The sequence below is a fragment of the Protopterus annectens genome, chromosome 12.part0, assembly GCF_019279795.1.
Source record: "Protopterus annectens isolate FY-2018-M chromosome 12.part0, PAN1.0, whole genome shotgun sequence".
Taxonomy (NCBI): domain Eukaryota; kingdom Metazoa; phylum Chordata; order Ceratodontiformes; family Protopteridae; genus Protopterus; species Protopterus annectens.
This window is the reverse complement of record NC_056746.1, coordinates 812,530,396-812,548,521: the sequence shown is the minus strand read 5'-3', so window position 1 is coordinate 812,548,521 and position 18,126 is coordinate 812,530,396.

Here is an 18,126-nt window from a genome sequence, read left to right as displayed (position 1 = left end):
ACCTCCTGTTTCTCACATTTACCATCAGGAAAATAAATCACTGTGCAGGGACAGGTTTATAATTCAGCATCTTCCAAACCTCTAGAATATACTTCACCTGTTTGTTAAGCAGTGGAACTTGCCATCTTCATTTAAACATAAACTTGATAACTGGATGGGTATCCACAAATTTAGTCCAGGATTGCCTGGTATTGCCCACCCAGCTATATGAGATACTGTCTGAGGGAGAGTACTAGCAAGGTGGAAATGGTCATGACACTCAGTGGCCTTGGAATACCTGTAAATCTATAAGGAATGTATCGACCATAAGTAAATTAAATCTTTTTGTGAACCACTTTGGTAAAGTCTTTTTGTCCATCAATTAATATTGTTAGTCATACAAATATAAATACTCCTGCCAGGGACAGTGTTTTAGATGTTAGCAACCTTTTGTCTATTATTAAGATGCTAGACAATGGTAAAGCATTGTGTCACCCCAGGATTATATGAGAATATAAAAACCCAGTCTGTTTTTCTGTATAGGTACAACAATGGAAACTTTGTACTTTAAACTTTATTCACTAATAAATTGTTAAACATATTGTAATTCCTATAGTACTGGTAAATTGACTAGTTTATAGAATCAGCCAAAGATGGTATGGGTAAAGATTTGAAGCAACATGCAATATATGTTAATTTCTCAAATGTTTTTGATAAGGTGCACCATCATCTTTTAATAAAGAATTTTGCAAATCTTGAGATACGCAACTTTCTAGTCAAATAATCTACTTAGCCGTTATTAGAAAGAGACTGGATTATGGAATTTAAGTGGAAATAAGGAGAATGGAGGAAAGTGAATTAAGGGTTACCTCAGGACTCTACCTTTACATAGTTTCTATGTAATTGTTATTAATTGAATATTTTTATGCACTGCATGCAGATGGCATAGAAATATGGTAACTTATTTCTAAAACTGGAGATTGTCTTATGCTGGAATGAATCATGCATATTGCAATAATCTGGGCAAAGAAAAGATAAATGCAGATAAACGGGAATAAAACAGAATCCAGGTCATTCTGGATGAATACATTTGATAAAATGTTTATATAGAGCCCAATAGGGCTGAACAAGTTAGAATATTTAAACATCTTGGCTCACTGGGGCTCTAAATTATCTTTTAAAGAGCATGTAAATAATAACTGCATTAATTGTTATATATAGCTTTATATAGTCTTTTAAGATTTAGAAAATTTGGGTGTCCTGGACAATATTGGAGTGAGAGAGAGAGACAGAGAGAGAAAGAGGGGTACAAAACATATACCCTGTGTGTCACTGTGCATGAATCTGCAAACTTCTGGTCATCTGGCAGTACATGGAACAGGTGTGAGAATATACATAGTCATAGGAGAAGGCATTGCAGGTCTTATTGTCTGCAAGAACAGAATGTTAGCCATTGGAAGATAGGTTAAGGGCAGAAACATAAAAAAAAATCCTAGCTGCTCAGATTATGGATGTTCTATGTCCAGTTCTCTCTGTTGCAATAGGAAACAAATGGGTATAATCATGATGGGGGCTAGACAGCTGGTATGGTGAGAAATGACAGAAGTTAAAAAATCAAGGAATCATATTCCATACTGCAGTTTATTTGTGTTAAAAATGCAATATGATGGCATACTATAGGTCACAGTTCAGAAGACAATATGAAACTGGAGACTATACAGAATGATAACCAGAAAAACAGTGGAACTCAAGGAAAGGAAATATCAGCAAAAATGAAGGAATTTGGATTTTTTTTATCTTAACTATCTACATCTGTGGCAAGATCTGATCTATGCTCCCAAAGCTTTCAGTAAAGAATTTATCTTGGAATATTTTCAGCTAACCAAAGGTTAAGAAGAGGCTAAATTAATAAGGTCTCTAAATAAAAATCTTAGAATTACGACATTTTATTCAGAGAAAAATACAGAAACTTAAAATTTTACAGAAAAATATTCAGCTTAGTGTAAATATAACGATAATAGCATTTATAGAAGTGAACATTAGATTTGATGAAGTGTTTTGTTCAAATGAAATGGACAATAGTCCATGCTGGTTTATGATATGGTGATATGGTTGACACACAGGTCCATCCATGGTCAGAAGTTATCAGTCCGACCTAATATAGATTTATGATTCCGTGACAGGGGATCTTGACAGTGGAATATGAGTTGATGTGTTCTACCTGAAGTTTAAAAAGTCATTGAACCTTGTAAGTGTTGGTCATATTATTGAGGAGACTTGGGATCTGTAATGAACTTTGGATGAAGGGTAGGACACAAGAGTGTTCAGGAGAATAAGGGAAATGACTAGCAGAGTACTACCTGGACGACACAGAAGTGCCTTAAATAAGGGCCTTCCCTATACTGTGCCTGTTTAAGCTGGTACTTCCTACACTTGTACAGAGAAATCTTCATTGCTTTTTGGTACCTACTGCCTTACAGTGAGTGTGGCAGCGTTCTTGCACGTATGAATGCAGGGAGTCTAAGGAATAGCATTCCATACCTTGTACTCTTCCTACTGAAACTCTTTTGTTACTCTAAAACTGTACCACAGGCACTCTCCTGCCTCTCAAATAAGGCAGTTTCTTTCCATTATTTTTTTTGTCTGCTGTCTCACCCCTGTCTGCTACTTCTGTTTCACTCCTGACTCCCTGTCTACATTTTCACATTTCATTCTGGGCTGCTGGCCCTGTTCCATGTCCTTCAGCACCATCTTACTGACATTTTCTGCTCATCCCTGTTCGGTTTCTTGCTGATATTATGTTCCCCATCTTTCTTGTTAATATGCTCTATCCTTTTCCAGTTAATCTTTAACATCACTGCTATTGCTATTTTGCTACTCTATAAAGCACATTTTACTTTTTGCTGATCCTGACTGATTGTTTTCACAGAATTACTATTAGATGAGAATCTATGAACCATTGATTGTTCAACTATTTACAACTGCATGGATCCAAACTCAACCTCTGCCAACTTCTTGGAAACTCTGATCCAAATTCAAGACTCTTGTCTTCCCAACTGTAAGAAGGTCAATGGGGCAGAAATGTCCTTGGCTTTCAGAACAACTACAACAGCTACTTAACTCCAGGGATTCAAACTGCAATTAATGGAAACAGCAAGCATTAAACAACCAACTACATGGAAGACAACCACCTTATGAAATGGGTTAGAACTGCTACAAATGCAGCAAAGTCCTTATTTCTTAGAGACAGGCAGACCATATTAGCCTCCGGCCCAAAACACTTCTTGTAAAAGCATTTCGACATGCAGCATCACTGACTCCACACAGTCAACCAGTGATACAGTAGGAAGTCTTCGTTTTGTTAAAGACTATAAAAACTTCCTAACAGACACTACTAATGACCTAACCAAAGATTATGTCCATGTTCAGATCCCACACCAATTGACACTACAACAAAAGACTCCCAAATGTAGTTCCCTCATTATATATATATTAGCAGCTTACAGTCTGACATTTTACTTTAGGCAGCTCACTGTTAAAGTCAAAACAGCTCTTTTCAACATAAATGATAAAAACAGCTCTAAGCTCTCAAAATAACACCCCACCTTCGCGAAATGTCATATCCCTTCATAGCAGCATCTATCACTCATATATTCAACCTCTCATTAACTTTGTATTACTTAGCATTTGATTTTTGGGGAGAGGAATTTTGTGGGAGTGCTTAAAGCCTGTGGGAATAATTAAATACTACAGACTTAAAGCAAACCTGTACCCTCTAGAAAAAATATTTGGAAAAGTTGTATACAAACAACTCTGGGATTATGATAAGCAGCATGTCTTCAGAAATGAGTACCATGATAGCATTGTGCATGGTCACTGACACCATTAATAATAATGTGAATAATTTAAAATTAATGGGGTAGGTCTGTTCATTGATATGACAAGGTCATTCTGAACAACTTTTCAAAATCTGTACCTCTACAAACATTCAATAAGATGGTTTCAAAGCTACCTACATAGCAGAATATTTTATTTTGGGCCAAAATGTAATTTGCTAAGTACAACTTGGTGCCTGACTTTCAACTGAAGGCACTATTAACATAGGTGTCTCAAAAGAATCCATCCTTGGACCACTGTTATTTTCCCTTTTCAGCAATGTTACATCCACTTACCTACTGCACTTCTGCTTGGTCTTTTATGCACGATATCTTGCTACCTGAATCATGTAATAACATGTTGACCCTTCAACAGAAACTACAGTCTAGCTTTACAGATATATGCCACTGAACAAATAAAAATATGGTCCCAATCATTCTCCGAATGTCTAATATCATGCTATTTGGCACCATCTAAAAACTCCCTAAATCCCCAAATCTAATTATCATTATTAAAGATGGTGACTGCCTATCACTATAAATAGAAGAGAAGTAGCTAGGGATCAGCTTGGACCTCTCTACTTTCATTGGCCAAGCACACTGACAATATGATTTCCAAAACATCTATAGATTCATAGGTTCATAGGGTAGGTAGTAGGCTATCGGCCCAAGGGCCTAAGTAAGCCTAGCCAACAAGGTTCCCTGGCTTATGCCGCCCAAGAAAGTTATTTTCCTGTGCCCCTGTCGAGCAGAGCCACAGAAGTTATCCCCGGGGTGTATTGCCTATTTCCCATCCACTTATCAAGATTTTTCTTGAAGAGTGCTAATGAGGAACTTTGCTTGACATAGATGGGTAGCTTGTTCCAGAGTATGGGAAGTCAATGGGACAGGAATCTATCCCTCCACCATGTCCTGTTTATTGTGGTGATAAGGTTTAGGTCCCTAGAGCATGTAGTTCGGATGGATTGGCATTTCTTTAGGTGTAGCATGTCCAACAGCTCTGGGTTTGACATAGCTTTCTATGTTAGGCAGAGATCACCTCAGAGTAGGTGATATGCTACGGAGTAAAGCTGGAGTTTTTTGAGACGGTCAGAGTAGGGCATCTGTTTGAGGCCAGTAATCCTCTTTGTGAGGTACTTCTGTGGCCTTTCCAGCTGCAGCAGATGTCTTGTGAGGTACATTCCAAAAGGGGCGTTGTACTCTATAATGGGGCTAATGAGTGTCGAGTAGAGGGAAACAATGACCTCTTTTTTCCTAGATGAGAACCCTTTTGTGATGAGGTGTGCCATGTAGAAGGATTTCCTGACTACTGTTGTGATGTGATTATCAAAGGAGAGACTGCTGTCCACCTGGGTCCCCAGGTCTTTTATCACACATTCGGTGTTAAGTAGACTGCCGCCTATGTGGTAGTTCGAGGGTACAGAGTTTTTACCAAAGGGCATTACAATGCACTTTTTGGCATTGAGCTTGAGGCCATGGCTCTGACACCAGGCATCTGTCTCAGTGAGCCCCTTCTATAGGATGTCCACATCATTTGGGGACTCAACTATGGCTCCTAGTTTGCAATCATCTGCCAACTTTGTTAGCCAAAGGCCTTCTGTGTTAGCCTGTACTTCATAGAAGTAGATACCAAACAGGAGAGGTCCCAGGACTGAATCCTGTGGTGCTCCACTTGTCACTGGTTTGAAGTCAGATTTGGAGTCTGCAACTTTTACAGTGTGGGTTCTGTCAGAGAGCCAATTGGCAACTCATCTTGTGATTTAGGGATTTGTACCTAGTTTAGTGAGTTTAGCTATAATTCCAGAATGGGGGATGATGTTGAAAGCCTTTGCGAGATCAAGATAGGCTGTGTGAACCACCTTAGCCTCATCTACAGCTTTGGGGACTGCCTCAAAGAAGTCGATCGGGTTTAGGAGGCATGATCTGCCTTTCACAAACCTGAACTGGGTGGGGTCCATAGTTTGGAGGTTACCAATGTCTTTGTTTATGAGTTCCATGATGATACATTCCATGGCCTTACAGATCAGGCTCATCAGGCTAATAGGGCTATAGTTCCCAGGATCAGTAGTGGCTCCCCCTTTGTGGAGTGGGATAACTGTTGCTGTGCGCCATTTAGTGGGCACAAAGCCTGATGTGAGACTATGATTGAACATGGTGCTTAGGTGGGGAGCCAGTTCGTTCTGAAGTGGGTGTAAAACGCAGCCTGGGATGTTGTCCATTCCCATGGAAGCTGTGTTTTTGGCTTTAAGAGTGCAGCTTTTACCTGCATAGTTGTGATTACAGGGACTCTGCATTCTTCATGTATAGTTATGGGCCCTTTAGGGGCTGAGAGGGGGGGTAAAGTTAGCACTGAACCTATCTGCCAGGATGTTGGCAATATCAGTTGGTTCTGTAATTTTCATGCCATTGTGCTGTAACTCAGAGCAGATCTGGGTGTTGCCATTGAGATTCTTGACATAGCTATAGAATGCTTTGTGGTTGTCCCTAGAATCAGTGGTGATTTTGTTTTCCAGCAACTAAAACTGTGCTAATAGCATCTTATACCTCCTCACCCCTACAGCTAATAATGCTTTGGTAAAAATGTGCCTTGAATGCCAGGAACATTAGGAAAGGGAGCTCCATACACAGAAAGTGAGAGAAAAGCCAGACTGAACATGCTGCTGGACGTTCAAAGAGACAGAAACATAGCCCATGGTAAGAACAGAGAACTACTAGCCTTTGGAAGTACACTGAACGTAATGAACAGAAGGTGAATGCTTCATAGTCCAAAGACAGAGAGAGAGAGAGAGAGTACCAGAAAACATGGACAAGGAACAAAAATTAGTAGCAGGGAGTTATGAACAATCTGCTTTCTTGTGGTGTTTATATGACAAATAGTTTACCATCCAAATTATGCAGATGTGTAAATAACTTGATTCAAAATGCTTCAAGTAAAGCTCCTCTTGCATTTTAAACCATGCCTGTAGCATGGCTAGTTAATCATAAAGCTGCAAAATGAAGATATGCTAAATGAATGAGAATACATAAATGATTTACAGGCAATTATTGGACACATGATGTAGGCAACCATTGAGAACATATTCCATTTTCCAAATTATCCGAAAGCACTGCCTGGTTAATTTATTTATTCAAGACCACACAGTACTCAAATGGAGAATGAGGAAATCAAATCATGGACCACAGGAAGCAATTTAACATTTCACACTTGAATCCTCTGTGCTAAATGCCAGACTAAGGGATGTGCAAATACACGCAGAGTATGCTTTACTGAGCACAATTTCCCCTGACCTGAGGAAATAACGCATTGGTGGAAAATGCACTAGGTAGATTTGATTTTATAGTTACTAAATTTACAGGTACAGTGAAAGCTGGAATGCACTTAAGAGAAAATAAGTTTGCATTTAATGAGGTTAGAAAAGTAAACTTCCCAAAGAAGTATTGTTGAATAAGTCCCTAAAAATGGTAAACAGTGTCATTAAAGTTTTCTTTTCCACACTCAAAGCAGTGAGGCAGAAACAGAAGATGGACTCTAAAAGTGATGTACGTAAAATAAAAATAGAGTTGACCTTAATACACTACACTGTACATATGCAGCTAGTTGGTCCATTCTATAGTGTTTATAACTGTTATATAACATTTCCTTCAATCATCTTCAGCCTTCACTTTGTTTGCGCAGCTATTAAAGGTTGATGCTGATCTTTTGTTTATAGGAAGTCCTTGTTACTCCCAGCACAGCTGTACTGACTTGTGCACTGATTCTGTGTTTATTTATGATAAACCAAGAAAACAAATACATAAACCAACTAATAAAAATAAAAAAGTACCCAAAGCACCTGTAGCACACACAGTTTATTTCTCATTTAGTGCTTTCGTCCAAGAAGTATATGGACTTCTTCTGAAGAAGTCCATATACTTCTTGGACGAAAGGGCTAAATGAGAAATAAACAGTGTGTGTGCTATAGGTGCTTCGGGTATTTTTTTTTTTTATTTGTTTATTTATGATAAGTTTTTTGTAGTGCACAGAGCACCATGGTTATGCTCCAAAACTGGGAAAAAAATAAACCTGCTTTTAGAGATGTGTAGCAATTTTTGTATCCTCCCTAAAGCATCATTACAATCAATTCTCACTCAAGCAAGACATTCCTTCACTCTCAACTGTCCCTTAATATCTTGCCTCATATTCTGTGAATCTAAATTTACATTCATCAGTCTGTGAGTAACTAAATTAATGCAATTTTTAAAAATTGCCCCTTTTTCTTTCAATTATATGTTATGTTACATGTTATCTGAGTAAGAGCACAAGCTAAGTGCTTTACTGGTTTTCAGACTAGTAAAGCACTCCACACTTTTTTATTCTTTTGTAGTTGGTAGTGCATGGAGCATTAGATTAGGATACAGCACAAGTGACCCAATGTTTGCAGTGAGACAGACAGGAGAGAAGATGGTAGACATGAATAGATGGGTATTCTTAGACTTGGAAAAAGTATATGGCAAAGTCCCAAGAAAGTGATTTTGGCAGCCTTGTTATGGTTTGAAGTCCTAAAAACATTAATATTATTAATGTCCACTATGAATAAACACTCAATGACACAAGTATGAACAGTGTTCAGACTCACAGGGGGCGCATCAGGGTTCAGATCTGTGACCACTGATGTTAATAATTGTAATGGACTAATTAGCAAACAGGTTAAAAGGGACAAGCTGTTATGTGCAAATGATGTGGCATTACAAGCAGATTCTGAACCGGAACGTTAGCAATTAATAGAGGAATTTAATGCAAAACTGAAGGCATATGGCATTAAATTGACTACAGACAAGAATGCTGTCATGGCAACAAATGGAAGAAATCAGAAACTGATCTTTGCATCCTTTAAACAGTGAGTATTTTAAAATTGTTCTGTACTCTCAAATAACAAAAAAATAGCTTTTAAATAAGGGAATTACTAATGAGTTTTAAAGGACTGCTGTTTTATTTATGACCATGGGAATGCTGTTGGAATTTACTTAAGGCAAGAAATATGTTGCAAATAATTTAAAGTGTTGCTGGTATATGCAAAGCATGAAACACTGGGTTTTTAAGGTAAGCAAAGCAGTAACTGATGTACAGAGTATTGGAAAATATTTCTGGCAATGTTCATAAATAATAGTGGAGATATATGCTGATAGTACATCTTTGCACTAGCTTTCTGTGAAACTAACTTCTAAATTCTAAACTTTGTGTTAAGAAAAATGGTGGGGTGTGTTTCAAACACTTCAAGTACCGATGCAGAGATGTAAACCCATTATTATACCATGACCCCCCATTATTATTCCAAAACGTGCACGCTGATTGGCCAGCGTGCCCGTTGTAAATCAAGTTATACTAATGGAAAAAGGTCCGGTCACCCGGACTTTTTTCCATTAGTATAACTCGGTTTTTAAAACACTGTCTCGCTATGTTAAATGGGTTTAACATAGCGAGACAGCTTTAAAATAAGCAACGGAGATCTCCGTTGCTTATTTTAAAGTCTCGCTATGTTAAACCCATTTAACATAGCGAGACAGTGTTTTAAAGCAACGGAGAAAGCAAGATCTCCGTTGCTTTTTATGTTTCGCTATGTTAAATGGGTTTAACATAACGAGACAGTTTTAAAATAAGCAACGGACATCTCCATTGCTTATTTTAAAGCTGTCTCGCTATGTTAAACCCATTTAACATAGCGAAACACCAAAAAAAAAAGCAACGGAGATCTTGCTTTCTCCATTGTTTTTGCCCACAGCTCTGATGTACTGCGCAGGCACGCAGTACATCAGAACTGCCGCGGATGCCAGACATCTGCGGAAGGGCAGCAAACAGGCATTATACTATGCCATTATTTAAGAAAAGTAAGTTTCTTTTCTTAAATAATGTCATGGTATAATAGCAATAACCCACTTCTGGGTGTGGGTAATGCTGCATTTACCCACAGTTGGCTTTGTTTGGTCCATCGGGCTTCGCCCTCGGGACCAAACCACGCCAACCATGGGTAAATCCAGCATTACCCACACCCAGGCGTGGGTTATTGCTATAATATTTCTACTTTATTCCATTAGCCTTTGAGTAATGCAAAAGTATGGTGGGAAATTTATGTGACATTTAATAAAATCATAAGAGAATGACTGAAATTTGGTGTGTGCAAAGTTAGTAATTTCATGTGCAAAATGGAGTCTGAATTAGTTTCAGTAGGTTATTTAAAGTGTAGTGTGATGCATCAGTGAGAAAAATACTGCATTGCTTCATGGATTTGTGAGTTAATCTATATTGAAAGCTTTGAATTTCACTGTTTGATATAAAACTGCTATTAATCTCTAAAGTCAAAAGACACTAGTGTTGTTTCTCCAATAAATTGTTTCTTAGAACTTATACAGCTGAAAGAAGTATGTGTAAGTCAAGCTTCCTGGAAAATAAAAGTGAAGTAGGGGTTGTGTAGTATGTACAAATCACTTACACATAGTGAGTGGAACCTTCTGAACCTTCTTCTCTATTGTGAGCAGTAGTGCGAAACCTGTGGTAAAGTGCATTAGAAGCATAAATATAAATCTATTCTCCTTATTAAATACTGAATGATTACAACCAAAGAACTATAATACCCACAAGGAAAATAATACTCCCAGCCCATAAAAAAACATGTTCAACAAGTGGGTCTTCATGGCAGTTGAAAGGTTGCTTAGAAAATAAAAATTCTCTTCTGCTCTTATACTAGAGACTTGTGACATAAACGGATGTGTATGGGGAAATTGCTTTGCCAAATTTTTGGTAGCAGTTTGTGAAACTGAAGTTTATGCAAGGTGCTGTCTATAAAAACTGAGCCCACTGACAGTGAAAAGGTCTGTGTAAGACATGAACAAATGTATAACAACCTGGTGGAATTGGTTGTAAATTGCCTTTTCTAAAAATAAGTGGCAAAAGTGGTAATATACAGCAAAACAATAGCATAACAAGAATGCTTTGCCTCAGAATATTCCTGATAACACTATATTGTAATCATGTGCTACAGTTGCACAAAGTAAAATAAAATCTTACTTGAGAGTGATAACTCTTTAACTCCAAAAGTGCTGAGAGAACTGGAATAAATATTGCTAGAGAACAGAACTTGTTTACAAAACTAGAAGTTGTTATCAAAAGGCAAGTGCTTGTGGAAAGTTAATGGAGATGTATTCAGTGCCCAAACAGAAATGTAGTGAGGCAAGTCACTCTGCCAGGGTTTTACAGCTCTGCAGCAAAGGGTCAACCCTTTGACTAAGAATTAAATTTGCTAAGTCAGTCATAGGATGCTATCTCAAGGCAAAGCAAGGTAACAATAAGACTGGAACAGATGGCACCTCAGATGACAGAGTGCTTAAAAAGTTGCAAACTGAACTTGATCAACAAAAGATCAAAAGAAAACGAACAAGAAATTGTTCTTTTGTCCAAAATTGTCTCTGAGCTATAGGAAGTAGTTGGAACAGTGAAGCAAAACAGTAGGCTTAAGTTCTGGACAACCTGAATCAACAGGTGGAGTATCAGAAAAGTATGGACTCTGTAAGGAATTGAAGAAATTAAAGAAACATATGGAAAGGATGAGTGATATAGTGAAGAAGTTTGAAGAACTATGAAAAAATGAAAACAAACCAGAAGGAAAAGGAGAATGTCATAGTAGGTTTGGAAAACAAAAGAAAATCATAAAGAAGCATTTGTTGCAAGAGTTTCAAATCATGGAAGGTATTATTCTTGATCTAAATACAAAGCATCAGGATTTTCAAATTGAAAGAGACTTCTAATCAAAGGAATTTGCAAGAGTGAAAAAGGTATCACAATTATTTCAGCCAAGAAGTTTGAGCTGCAAAGATAATAGGATGGGTGCTATTGATAAATAGTAAGAAAATGTAGCAAATATAAATTGTTGCTGAAAAAAAGAAAGTTGGTAAAGGTGGAAATCCAACCAATGAATGCAGAGGCCGATGCAAATAGTATCATGATGGGTTTCCAATGTTATAAAAGTCTGATAGATGACCTTGAACAGATGAAAAGTAAAATGGATAAAGAACTGGATGCCCTATGAGACTATATTGCCTGTTGGAGTAAGATGATGCAGATATGTATAAGCAAACAAATATATTGACTGAAAAGCAGGCTGATCATACTGAACAAGAAAGCAAAGTGTCCTAAGAGACTGAGGAAACAAAAACTTTCATTAAACTAGAACAAGTGACTAATCTCACATGAAAAATTCATGTAATAAATAGTTTAACTATATTTAACACTAAGGAAATTGTAACCAAACAAATTAATAGATTACAGAAATTATGGAGCTAAAATAAATGTGACACAAGTAAAGAATAAGTTGCAATTTACAAAGGAAAAACAGGCTCCTCATGTAGAACCTTGGTCCCCCAGGACTTCATTTATACCAGCCCAGCCACCAGTACCCCACGTCCATGCTAGGTCTAACATCATCATCTTACCCCCAACTTACTCTTGCCTTGGTGTGGCCAGTCGTGAATCTAAAGGGCATCCTGAAGACTTGGCCCTCAGTGTTTCCAATTGTTTTTTTTTTTTAAATTTAATATGCACTACCCTCTTTTTCCCATTCCCCATCCCTTCATTCACTGGTTGCATCTGAGGGCAACTCCCCTTTTTGGACTATGACCTCCACCCAGGACAAGTATGTCCATCTGTCCTTGCCATTTCATCAGTCAACCAAGCAGCTTGCAGTTAGGGCTTTATCCTTCTAGGCCACCAAAGCACCTGCAGCCTTGTACAGATTCCATGAATAAAGGGTATGTTGTATTTGAATTTTCTATTGTAGTAATGAGGCTCCATCAGAAGGGAGGAAACCCAATGGAAAGCTTTCTAGGAATCACATGACTTGGAAAGAAACAGAAACATAGCCCTTGGGAAGTCAAGGGGCATTGTTGCCCTACAGGAAGGCTTAGAGGAGAAGCCTGCTTCAAAATTCAAAGTATTAGGTGATATACTGGCAAATAAATGAAAGAAAGCAGTAAGACTAGAAGTGAACTCACTTCAAAGAGAGGAAAAGTTGCAATGGTTGTAGAGTGAGCTAAAACGAGATATAAATAAAACACACAAAATAAGGAAAGAACAGGAAAATATAAGCTCAAATCTTTGAAGACTGTAGTAGTAAGCTACAGGTATAAAACAAGAAACATTAAAACACTACAAATGTAAACACAGAAGGGTGTAATGTCAGAGATGCAGAGGAAGACACACCAACATGGAAGTATAGAACCTGGGTCAATAGAAATTCTTGGGTGAATAAAAGACAGAGACAATCTCTTCTATACTATTGTAACAAAATGTAATAGAGCTGTAAAGGAGAGGACCATTCAGTGGACCCCTGTATAGCAGTCCTACATAGTCATAGTATGACAATGCAATGAAAGAATCCAAGTGAAAACAGAGAATATTTCAAATGAGTTGGACCAAGCCAGGCAGGTCTTGGCAACTCCATTATGGAAATAGATGAAGTACAAGTCCCTCAAACATGGATGATGGTACCCGGAAAAGAAAATACCAGTACAGTGTTGGTGATATGCAGCATTGGTGGGCTGGTTAGTAAAAAACAGAACAAGCACTTTGACGTATGGATCTATGCTATTGCAGGCCATGTGGTAAAAGTGCTCCCAAGGTACAGTACTTGTGGAGCTGTAAAACTGAGAGTCTCATGTTTGTTCAATGTGTTAAAGATTGCAGCCAACTCAAAAAAATGGAAATTAGAAAGCAGTAAGTGGATTTCTTTGAGTCAGCAAAGATGAAGGGGAGCATCTTATGGAAAGAAAATACCAGTTCAGGTTGAGACTGGACAGGCAGAGAAAGCGAGAGGAGAGCAGATAGAGCATGTTCGTGGGTTCATGTTCATAGGTTCATAGGTTTTTACTAGGCTAATGACCACAAGGGCCTTTTTAAGCCTAGCTAGGCATCCCAAATCTCTGACAAGTTCTAAAACCCTTGATAAGTGTAAGCATGGGCCTGGAAGATGAAGCATTTACAGGTTACCTGTTTGCATCATAGACATAGGTGCCAAACCAGGTATGAATTTCCAGTTTCCTATCCAATTGTCCAACTTGCACTTGAATTGGATTAGGGAGGAACTCTGCTTCATGTGGATGGGGAGCCTGCTCTATAGATGGGGTAGTCTCTGGGATACATACCTATCTCTCCAACAGGTCCTATTTATATCACAGGCAAGGTTTAAGTCTTTAGAATGGGTAATTCTGGTACTGTTTGTTTTGTGGATATGCAGTAGGTCCATCAGAGTGGGGTCTGACAATGCTCTGTATGCCAGGCATAGATCTCCCCTCAAAAGCCTGTAAGAGACAGAATACAGGAAGAGGGCCTTGAGGCGGTCAGCATAGGGCATATTACTTATGCCCTGTATTCTTTTAGTGAGGAACCTCTGTGGTCATTCCATTTTTTGGATATGCCTGGTTAGGTACATACCAAAGGGGGCATTGTACTCAATGATAGGTCTGATGAATGTCAAATACAGTGGAACAATGACTTTCTTGGACTTAGATGCCATACCTTTGTTTATAAGTTGTGCAACATAGAATGATTTTATCACCACTGTAGACATGGGATGATCAAAGGCTAGATTACTAGACATGTGTGTCCCTTAGTCCCTGGCTACTGGGTCAACTCTAAGGGGTGTGTTGTCAATATGATAGTTACCAGGGATGGATGACTTCCCAAAGGATACTATTAGGCATTTCTTGGCATTTGGTTTTAGTCCATGACTCTGACACCAGTTGTTTGTCTGTGTCAGCCCCTCTTGGAGAACATTTGTGTCAGTGTGAAATTCAATGACAGCTCCTAATTTGCAATAATCTGCAAATTTAGTCAGCCAAAGACCAACATTGGCCTTGACTTCTGAGAAGTGAATGCCAAAAAGGAGCACTTGTGACTGGCTTCTTTGTAGAGATGGACTCCTCAATTCTAACTTCCTGGGTCCTGTCTGTGAGCCAGTTGGCTATCCACTGGGTGATGTACGGGTTTGTACCTAACCTCTTCAGTTTGTCAACACTGCCCGAGCGGGGTATTGCTTTGGTGACCTTCTCAAAGAAGTCCACCAGGTTGAGTAGGCATGATTTGCCGTTTACGAAACAAAATTGGGTTGGGTCCAGTGTCTGGAGGTTTACTATATCTTTATTGATCATCTCCATGATAATTCTTTCAATTACTTTACATATAAGACTAGTGAGACTTATGGGTCTGTAGTTCCCAGGGTTTGTAGATGGCCCACCTTTGTGCAGAGGGATGATTGTTGCCTTTTTCCATTCATGAGGCACAAAGCCTGTTTGGAGGCTACAGTTAAATAGTAATTCCAGAGGCCCTAATAGGCCATGTTTCATGCTATTTAGAAGGCATCCTGGGATATTGTCTGGGCCCATTGATGCAGTGTTCTTGGTCTTAGGGACAGCAATAAGGACCTGTTCCCTAGTAATAGCAGAGGGAGTTAAATTTGATGATATTTCCTGAGGGAAGATTGAGGAGGAGGCAGGATTTAAGTTGGAGCTGAATTTATCAGACAGGAGGTTTGATATATCTTTTGGCTCAGTATAGGTGGCTCCATTTACAATGAGTTCTACACACAATTGTGTATTGCCTTTGAGGTTGCAGACATAGCTAAAGAATTCTTTGTGGTTGTCCTTGGCCTGGGAGGCCAAACTTACCTCAAATTTGGCTTTGGTAGACTTTATCGGTCTCTGAGTTGTTTGTTTAGTTTGATGAGAGTGCTTTTATCCTGCTGGGCACTGTACCTCCTAATTTTTGCCATGATTTTCTTCCTCCTGTTATACATCCGACTGATTTTATGATTCTACCAGGGTGGTTTGTTTTTTGAGTTAGTTCTGTACTTCCTCCTAGTGGGGACAGCTGCCTCTATGCGGTTATTAACATGCTTGTACAGGATTTCTGTGAACAGTTCTGCATAGGCATAAGTGTTCTCTGGGTTTATAGGAGCTTGGAATTTTGCCAGATTCTCACTTAATAGCAGGAGGTTAACCTTAGAATAGTTCCTGGCTATTTCCAGTTTAGCTGGGGGTCCAGGTTTTATTTTTACTTCAAAAGAGACCATTTTGTGGTCTGACCTTACCAGGGAAGGCATTACAGTAGGGGGTGTGTAGCACTCTCCCATATTAGTGAGGACCAGGTCCAGTATGGTTGCACCCCTGGTTGGTGTACTGACTATCTGGTCCAGGGAGTTTGTGTTTACAAAATCCGGGAATCTGTGCATGAACGTTTAATGTTGTATAATATTTCCTGTTAATAGTGAGGTAATTAAAGTCACCCATGAATGTGGCATTGGGTTGGATGGTTAGTGTTTCTAATAAATATAAATATATGGTATGGGTTTCCTGGGTCATAGAGGGGGACATCTAGGTTGCAAGGAAGTGGTATTGGATTTTACTTATGGTGATTTGAACATGGAGCAGCTCAAGTGCATTGTCCTATTTGACCAGCCTTGAAGTATATTTATTTTTTATGTAAATAGAGATACCTCCACCTTTAGTCCCTGCCTGTGAAGTAGCTGGTCTTAATGTGTGGAAGGCATTATAACCCTGCACCATTGGTATGCTGTCCTTGGCTTTAAACCACCTCTCTGAGACCGTGCAGACATCAGCATTCTCTAGGGTAATGAGAGCTTCCAGGGAGTAGAGTTTTTTGTTTAGGCTCCTAGCATTGAGTAGTAATACCTTTATTTTCTTGGTTTTGATTTGTTATGTCAGAAGTACTTTCTTGGCATTGCCTAAAAAAGGCACTATGGGGGAAGACAATGTTTTAGCTAATATTCAAAAGCATAAAGAGGAGAGGTGCACACCATCCCTGGCAAAGCAGTGTAGTCTGTTGACCATCTCCTTCTATGCTGACAAATACTGCACTCCCCTTTAGAATGACACCAGAAACTAAGCCAATTATTAAAGTCCAACATCTTTTGTTTGTATTGTGGCATCATCCTTGGAGAAGGAAAATGCTGCTCAATGTTAGGCTCGTACCAGCCTGAGACACATATTCCAGGAGCTCTATGATGTCTCTCTTCATTTAGTCTAGGGAGGTACGTCTCAGGTCATTTACTCCCACATGGACTATGACTGAGTCATATTGGTAATTGTGATCCATTGAACTGAGTGCATGTGTAATGTGGCAGATCCTATTCCCTGAAAAACAACTGACTTTCTCCTTTCTCAGCCTGGTGAGAAGGACATCAGTGTGCCTCACGATGGAGTCTCCAATTACTAAAATGATGGACTGTGTGGTGACTTGCCTTATGGGCTTCGAGGTAGAGCCTTCATGAGATGTTTGCTTTGAATTGTGGGTGATAGGTAGAGCGTGTGTACTACTGACAACCATATTAACATTAGGAGTACTTTTATGTGAGAGCTTTGCCTCCAGTGATGTTGTGTAATATGTAAATACATTTCTCATAAATAGAGATATGGGAATGAGAATTAACTGGTTGTCAGTAAACAGTACATTTCCTCAGGATGCCCATATCCACCAAGCCAGTAACAGAGACAGTAGGAAAGTTCATATCCATGGCAACAGACCCCTTTTTATTGATTAGACTGTTGGAGTGAGAATATCAATCACTGTCAGGAGTATTCTGTTTGCAACTATGTGGACAGTGCATGTCACTGCAAACTAGTTGTCCTGTGTGCAACAACGTATTGGAGAAATTTCAATTGTGCTTTTACAGGAAAAACGTTAGTCAAGGTGTCTGAGTCTGTACAGAGAACTGCCAAACACTTGAGGAGAAACTAATACGAAGACCCTGAAAATTTAAGGATGAAGTATTTAGGCAGATATTCTTAAGTTAAAAAGAAATCAAGCAGTGGTTACTGAAAAATAAAGAATTAGCTTGTTAAGAATGATGAAAAGAGGGGAGTCGGATGAATTGCTACTGCCTGGCTGCTATTAATGCTGATCTCACAATAGCTTCACTCTGTTGGGATACAGTATTCCTTTGCTTTTCTCTCACCAGAAGCAAAATGTTAGCACCAACCAAGAAGAGAAGCAGGCCACAGTCTGTTTGGTGATCAACAGTCTTGTCCTAGATGATGCAAGGGTCTGTAGGCTTGTAGCCTTTTTTCTGGTTTATGCTTTGAATAGCAACCAGACCAATCAGGTATGTTAAGCACAGACACTCACTCTCCAGCCAGAAAGAGTCAGGAATCTATGCCTAACAGATAGTGTAAAACAATGAAGCAAAATAGAATTCCTCAAAGTGCCAGGGGAGAGAGAGAGAGAGAGAGA